This window comes from Penaeus monodon, chromosome 10 (assembly GCF_015228065.2).
Source record: "Penaeus monodon isolate SGIC_2016 chromosome 10, NSTDA_Pmon_1, whole genome shotgun sequence".
Classification (NCBI taxonomy): Eukaryota; Metazoa; Arthropoda; class Malacostraca; order Decapoda; family Penaeidae; genus Penaeus; species Penaeus monodon.
Window position 1 is genome coordinate 47,252,222 of NC_051395.1, and position 7,500 is coordinate 47,259,721.

The following is a 7,500-nucleotide window of genomic DNA, read 5'->3' on the forward strand; positions in this document are numbered from 1 at the left end:
AATTAGCTGGGACTGTTTGAGTAGACAGTAAAATGAGCAAAATTCGCACAGATGAGCTCCATAGCATACGTACACCCCCTCCTTGAACGTACAAACTATCGTACCTATCAGAACATCAAAGAAACGTTGGATCACAAACCTCTACATCATTTCTGGGCTCCGTGATAGAGCCATATTAGTTCCCCCGAGTCCGAGGCAACGGTTGCACTAATCTCCCCCGTCACAGTTGCCAGCACACTAAACGAACCTGCACTGCAACAAAGACCTTTTGCGAAATGCGAATATGAAGCAGGGAGTGAGAGGAAAGGAAAGCGGCAGTTAAAAGTGTAGGGCGCTTCTTGATACGAAATGCCAGGTGGTAGTTAGGGACTGCGATGGACGTTGGTGCATAATGTGGAGCGAGTTCTCAGTACACGTGTATGAGTGCGTGTGCGTGTGCGTGTGCGTGTGCGTGTGCGTGTGCGTGTGCGTGTGCGTGTGAACATATATACAAATAATGATCACGACTTCCGGTGATATAACATATATAAATTATAATGAATAATTCTATATATATATACATAATATATATTATATATATATATATATATATATATATATATATATGTACGTATACATAAATGCACAAACCACAAGAAATGTAGCTTTGCTTTTATCTCCAGCACTTAAAAGTAAGTCAGAGAAAAGAGGAAAAAGTTATGATATGCAGCGAAGTTAAAAACTTCCTTCATTTTGGTGTCTAGAGATGCTTCTAGAATTATAAGTACCGGCTTTTATTCTTTTCTATTAATTCACAAGTTGATACACATTCATTTATTTCTGCGGAGATTCTATTAGACTTCCAAAATTCATTTTCTGATTATCTTAATCAGTAATGTTATGCTGCCCGAACAGGTTTTATGCTATTTCTGAGAATATTGAGTTAAAAGAAATTATGCAAGAAAGAAAGAGAGAGAGAGAGAGAGAGAGAGAGAGAGAGAGAGGAGAGAGAGAGAGAGAGAGCATATATACATATATATATATATATATATATATATTATATATATATATATATGAATATATATATATGTATGTATACACACATATACACATATATATGTATGTACATACACATACATATATACATATATATGTACATATATCTATCTATCTATATGTGGGCGAGCATATATATGTATATATATATATATATATATATATATATATATATATATATATATATATATATATATATATATATGTATGTATTTATGTGTGTGTATGTGTGTGTGTGTGTGTGGTGTACTTGCTTCTTCACTTGTACCAACTCGAACGTAAAACTTTATGCAGAATTCGACTGTGCTAAACATCCCACTACTTAGAAATTTAAACATCTTTTTGGCAAGTTTTCTCCAGGCCTTGTGGCGCAACGGATAACGCGTCTGACTACGGATCAGAAGATTCCAGGTTCGAATCCTGGCAAGGTCGGTGACGCTTTTGCCAAAGAAGAACTTAAAGGTTTATTAAAAACACGGAAATGGTTATTTTTCTGGTCTTATGTTCTCAAATACTGCAACTTATTTTTAGGCTGTATTTGCGTTAAGAATCGTCAGTCTCTTGAAGTTACAAAACTTTCTACATGTGCACATGTATATATATATGTGTGTGTGTGTGTGGTGTACTTGCTTCTTTACTTGCACCAACTCTAACATAAAACTTTATGTAGTATTCGACTGTGCTAAACATCCCACTACTTATAAATTTAAACATCTATTTGGCTAGTTGTCTTCAGGCCTTGTGGCGCAACGGATAACGCGTCTGACTACGGATCAGAAGATTCCAGGTTCGAATCCTGGCAAGGTCGGTGATGCTTTTGCCAACGAAGAACATACAGGTTTATTAAAAACATGGAAATGCTTTTTTCTTATTACATATATATACATATCTATCTATCTATATGTGTACGAATATGTATATATAAATACATATCTATCTATCTATCTACACGTGTACGAGTATGTATATATATAGATTTTTTTTTTAAAATACAGCCATTCATTCCACTGCAGGATATAGGCTACTCTCAATTTCCTTTTTTTAACGGTAGGTTCATGTTTGAGCCGCCGTGGTCACAGCATGATACTTAATTGTAGTTTTCATGTTGTGATGCTCTTGGAGTGAGTACGTGGTAGGGTCCCCAGTTCCTTTCCACGGAGAGTGCCGGTGTTACCTTTTTAGGTAATCATTCTCTCTATTTATCCGGGCTTGGGACCAGCACTGACTTGGGCTGGCTTGCCCACTCAGTGGCTAAATAGGCAATCGAGGTGAATGAAGTTCCCTTGCCTGATTGCATGCACTTCCTAATCAACCGCGGTTCGGCGTGCTAACAGTTGTGCCACGGCGGCGACTTCCACTACGATACCTGCGTTTTTGATTTCTCAAGGCGATATATCGTTTTCTCGCTTTGAGATCGGGCTCAGGCCAACAGTCGGAGCTCAGGTATTTTTACGACCGCCGCGACGGGGAATTGAACTTGGGACCACGAGGGTCTGAGCCTGTGATCTAACTACTGGACTATCGCGGCAATATATATATATATGTGTGTGTATGTGTGTGTGTGTGTGTGTATTGCACTTGCTTCTTCACTTGTACCAACTCGAACGTAAAACTTTATGCAGGATTCGACTGTGCTAAACATCCCAGTACTTAGAAATTTAAACATCTATTTGGCAAGATTTCTCCAGGCCTTGTGGCGCAACGGATAACGCGTCTGACTACGGATCAGAAGATTCCAGGTTCGAATCCTGGCAAGGTCGGTGACGCTTTTGCCAAAGAAGAACTTAAAGGTTTATTAAAAACATGGAAATGTTTCTTTTCTGGTCTTATGTTATCAAATACTGCAACTTATTTTTAGGCTGTATTTGCGTTAAGAATCGTCAGTCTCTTGAAGTTACAAAACTTTCTACATGTGCACATGTATATATATATATGTGTGTGTGTGTGGTGTACTTGCTTCTTTACTTGCACCAACTCTAACATAAAACTTTATGTAGTATTCGACTGTGCTAAACATCCCACTACTTAGAAATTTAAACATCTATTTGGCTAGTTGTCTTCAGGCCTTGTGGCGCAACGGATAACGCGTCTGACTACGGATCGAAGATTCCAGTCGAATCCTAATGGTGTGATGCTGTTTGTCTAACGTATAACATCAGTTTAAAAACATGGAAATGCTTTTTTTATTCGATTGCTAAATATCCACTACTTAATTGTAACGAATTTATATTAAATACATATCTATGCTATCTACAACGGTCGAGTATGTATATATAGATTGTTTTTAAATACAAGGCGATCATTCCATCTTGCAGGAATAGGCTACTCTAAAGTTTCTTTATTTAACGGTAGTTTTTTATCGCCGTGGTCACAGCATGATATTTAAATTGTAGTTTTCAATGTTGTGATGATCTTGGAGTGATACTAGTTAGGGTCCCCGGTTCCTTTCAGAGATGCGGTTGTTTCCTTTTAGGTAATCTCTCTATTTACCGGGTAGGGACCACCTGATCTTGGTGGTCTTGCAGCCAGGCTTAAATAGCAATGAGTTATGAAGTTCCCTTGCCTGATTGCAGCACTCTAATAACCGGTTGGCGTTACACGTTGTGCCACGGGCGGCGACTTCCCTAGATACCTTTTTTGATTTCAAGGCGATTATCGTTTTCCCCTGTTAGATCGGGCTCCACCAAAATCGGAGTCGGTATATTTTCGTCGCCGCGATGGGAATTGAACATTGGACACGAGGGTCTGAGTCTAACATGGACCACGCGGCAGTTCACTATATATGGTTGTGTTTCTGTGGTGTGTTGTTTGCTGTGTGTGTGTGTATGTGGGTCGTGTGTGTGTGGTGTGTGTGTGTGTGTGTGCTGGTGGGTTGTGTGTGTGTGACTGAGGGTTGTGTATGTCACTTGCTCTTCACTTGTCAGCCCGATGTAACGTGTTTGCAGAATTGACTTGCAAATCCGTACTAGAAATTTCAACTAAAATTTATTTGGCAAGTTTTCTCCAGGCCTTGTGGCGCAACGGATAACCGTCTGACTACGGATCAGAAGTTCCAGGTTCGAATCCTGGCAAGGTCGGTGACGCTTTTGCCAAAGAAGAACTTAAAGGTTTATTAAAAACATGGAAATGTTTTTTTTTTTTGGTCTTTGTTCTCAAATACTGCAACTTATTTTTGCTGTATTTGCGTTAAGAATCGCGTAGTCTCTTGAAGTCAATCATCACACAAACACAAACAAAAAAACACAAACACAAAACACAAACACACACACACACACACACACACACACTGTAAGGCCCATTTCACACAAATTTCACATACGGCCCACTTCACCACACACCAAATCTCTCGCAAGGGAGGCCCACTAAGGAATCTAAAGTGTTTTCCCATAACCTCCCATAACCCTAAAGCACTCCCTTGGGACCACTCGTAGCAGACTCCTTCCCTTCCTCTACCATTGTCATACATATAACATTATAAACTTATAAATATGTATTTAATACAGTAACACTAGCCACTACATACCAAACCTTTACTCGACACGACAACGGATGCGACATCCGCAGGCCTTCAGCCTCACGACGTCGCCCCGTGTACACGATCACATCCTTTCCTCCATACTTCCTAGCACATCGCAATCCTGTCAAACCTGTCAATTTCCTAGTTCAGCCTATGTAAAAGAGGGTCGCCTACGAGCGACATTCAGACAGGCTACAGAACCCTGACCGGACCAAACCTCTGCCCGTCAGTTGTACCATTCTCTCTCTATAAATAAATTGCTGCAAGTGAACGAGAAGTTTGTTACAATTTTGTCGCTACCGAAGATTTCCGCAACGTGCCAGACGCGACTTGTCTGCACTCCACCGCTCACCGGCCTCGTTAGAGTGGTGACAGTGACGGGATTCGTCCCACATCAAAACCCTGCCTCCACCTCCACAGACTCCTGCATCCGAAGCAACAAGCCAGAAGACACAGAGCAAATATCACACACAAGAGAGATCACAAGAAACAAGCAAAGCAAGGAACCTACGTGTGTTTACACCTGACACACCGCTTGCTGAGTAGCTGACAACACCCTGTCTCCAGCACTCACCAAGTACGCAAATATTCACGCGTACCACCGTTACTCATCGTTAATTGGCGCACTTCGCCCAACGAGGGAATTGCTGGCCCAGTCGTGCCCAACCGTGAGCCGAAGTCTGGGAATCCAGACTTCGCGCTGACGATCCACCTGTAGTGGACGTGATGTACCCCCACTAGTCACGGGAGCTAGGACTAGGGCAGTTACCCCTCGTGACAGCAGCAGCACTTGGCTCAGCACCATCATTAAGAAAAAAAAAAAAAAAGCTTTCTTTTACGGCTTCTATTTTAAAAGTTTCACTTTTATTTGCATTTATCTTATTAATTATTCTTACGACAAGACCAACGAGGCTACATATAAACAAGGGTCTTGTTGCCGAACTCTCTCTTGGGTTGTTGTGCTCGTCTGGTTAAGCAGTGGTTCGCGGAGCGCCCGGCCTCACTGGACTCCTCCTCGGTGTTATTGAGTCTAAGAGAGAGAAAGATAAGTATATTTTCATTGTTTACAAGAGGCCAGTTAGGATGTGCTATGTAAACTGTAAATTTAGAGAATATACACACTGAGGAATCTCAGGTTTTCCTCTTTACTGTTTTGGTTTCGTTTTATCCTTGGTTTCGCGTTTACTTTTTATTTCTTTTAATTACGTTTGAAAGGAAGTATGGACAGTCATGATAAAGATGAAAAGTACATTTACATACCTGGTAAAGGGCTTCAGGTGTGTGAAGAGCGGGTTGTGCTGTAATAACACCCCTTACTGCCATTTTATATAACAACCCCCCTGTTCGAAGGTCGCACGCACTCTGCAAAGACCCGCGTCGTAGTAATGTTAAAAGTATGAGGTACACTACAACGTACCTCCTCGCGCTGACGTTCAACACCAGCCCGTAACCGGCCCTGTCATCAACAACATATTTCAGGGTTAGTCAGAGTAGTGTGTTAAGGCGCATTTTTTTTTTAGTTAGGATATATAGGTGATGTTATTTCTTTTTAAATTATTTCCATACCGTATTGTCCGATTTACTCCCCGTACTGTGCATATGCTTCAGTCTCCCCACTGAACAGAAAACGGCGCAACTCGTGTTCACTCACTCCTCGCCACTCACCATTCCCTTTCAATCAGTAAGTGCCATTTGTGATTTTTCCTTATCTTTTCCTAACACTCCATAACTAATTTCTCTTAAATTACATTCTACAGTCTCGACTGATGCCACTTTCGCAGAAAACACAGGGAAATACAAACATATTCAAACGTACGAACCCACGCGTGACACCACATTTTCCTCACACGCCTCCCCTGCCGTGTTGTTCCCTCTCCCCCCTCCCCCGCTTTGTCTCGCCTTTCCCGCATACAAAGTAAATAAGTTACTGGTATCTTATTACATAAGTGCTTTCGAATGAACACTGTACTCACTTCATCGCTTACTGACACTGAACATTGGACCTCCTAAACACCGTGACATGAATTTCCCATTGTCACAGCATAAATGTATAGAGACTTTGACGAAACTCAGCACATTTGAGATTGATGTATTGGTCAGGGATATGTGTGACTGTTCTCATAATAACCTTCTCAGGCAGCCATGTATTTGCATCTTGCGTCTTTTCGCCGTTGTCGACGCCCCTCTCGTACAGGAAGACCTCCCCGTCTTTTAATGCGTCCGTCGCAAATTCTCACAGGACAAGATTGCTGTGCATAGTGTGTTTGTATATGATCTCAATCCTCCCGGTAAAGCTAGATGTTTTTCGCTTTGTCATTCCGTTGCGTTTTCGCTGCCATACGCTCCCAGTAACATTGTCATCTTTCAGGAATCTTCCGTACTCGCTGCCTAGCCAGCCACACCGACTGATAATTTTACTCCTCAGAATCTACGCGTGCACGCTGCCAAGCCAGCCACGCGGATCAGGTTGTCGTACTGTCTAACCCCGTTGTCCCTGTTAAGCCTGAGGACGGTTTTCCCTCAGCACTCGCTCGCCAACACGAGGCCCGCGACGCCTCCATTCCCATGGTCGTTTCAAAGCCGAGGCCCGTGATGCCTCCACTCCAGTAGTTATTTCGAAGCCTGAGGATGATATTGCCTCAGCACACGCACGCACGCAACTGATGGCGTACCCAACATTTGTGCATGGACCACAGCGTTAGCTAATCTAATCAGTATAGTCCTTGAGATAATTATTTTTTTTTTTTTTTTTTTTATTTATTTTTTTGCCTCCCTTCGTGGACTGTATGGTGCTGGCGAGCGTGCCATCTACGGTTGGAACGGCATTGATGATTTCAGATTTAGTATGTGTCCATGCATTGATTGCACTACCCGCGCCACGAGGCAAAGGTTGGTCATTATGACCCCTGTTACCTCAAGCGTGCCACGGGAGTGCCTGACTGCGGGGT

The 7,500-nt window shown here is 42.1% G+C and overlaps 3 non-coding genes across 3 annotated transcripts; all 3 read left to right on the forward strand.

Moving 5' to 3' along the window:
• The first annotated feature begins 1,394 nt into the window (after positions 1-1,394).
• Trnar-acg lies at positions 1,395-1,467 on the forward strand. The gene has a single exon. It is a non-coding gene; the product is annotated as a tRNA-Arg (tRNA).
• A 303-nt stretch (positions 1,468-1,770) lies between these two features.
• Positions 1,771-1,843, forward strand: Trnar-acg. Its single transcript has one exon. It is a non-coding gene; the product is annotated as a tRNA-Arg (tRNA).
• Positions 1,844-2,722: 879 nt separating this feature from the next.
• On the forward strand, positions 2,723-2,795 carry Trnar-acg. The gene has a single exon. It is a non-coding gene; the product is annotated as a tRNA-Arg (tRNA).
• Positions 2,796-7,500: the final 4,705 nt, after the last annotated feature.